Source organism: Numida meleagris, unplaced genomic scaffold, assembly GCF_002078875.1.
Source record: "Numida meleagris isolate 19003 breed g44 Domestic line unplaced genomic scaffold, NumMel1.0 unplaced_Scaffold307, whole genome shotgun sequence".
In the NCBI taxonomy this organism is placed as follows: Eukaryota; Metazoa; Chordata; class Aves; order Galliformes; family Numididae; genus Numida; species Numida meleagris.
Genome location: NW_018364545.1, coordinates 155,440 through 156,160, shown reverse-complemented (window position 1 = coordinate 156,160; position 721 = coordinate 155,440).

Here is a 721-nt window from a genome sequence, read left to right as displayed (position 1 = left end):
GGGCTCTCCTTTACCTATTCACACCCTATAGGGCACATATAGGGTCCTATACCCCCCTACAGAGCACAGATAGGATTTCTATACAGCCCTCCTTTACCTATTAACACCCTATAGAACACATATAGGGTTTCTATACGGCCCTCCTTTACCTATGAACACCCTATATGGCACATATAGGGTTTCTATAAGGCCCTCCTTTGCCTATTAACACCCTACAGGGCACATATAGGGTTTCTATATGGCCCTGCTTTACCTACTCACACCCTACATGGCACATATAGGGTTTCTATAGGGTTCTCCTTTACCTATTAACACCCTATATGGCACATATAGGATTTCTATAGGGCTCTCCTTTACCCATTCACACCCTATAGAGCACATATAGGATTTCTATAGGGCCTGGGGTGTGAATGGGTAAAGGAAGGCCCTACAGAAACCTATTCACACCCTATATGGCACATATAGGGTTTCTATAGGGCCCTCCCTTTTGGGGCCAATCCGTCCCTTTTAGGGGCAGGGGTTCGGGGGGAAACCCGGCACTTTTGGGTCAAGGCAAAAACGGGATCGAAAAAAAAGCAGCGATAAGAATTAAAACAAAGCACAAAAATGGGCAAAAAAAGCCAAATTTGGGTCAGGCAGCGAACGCGGGGGTCGGGGAACGAGGCCTTTTGGGGCTTTTTGGGCCTTTTTGGATGTTTTTGGTCATTTTGGGGCCATCTTG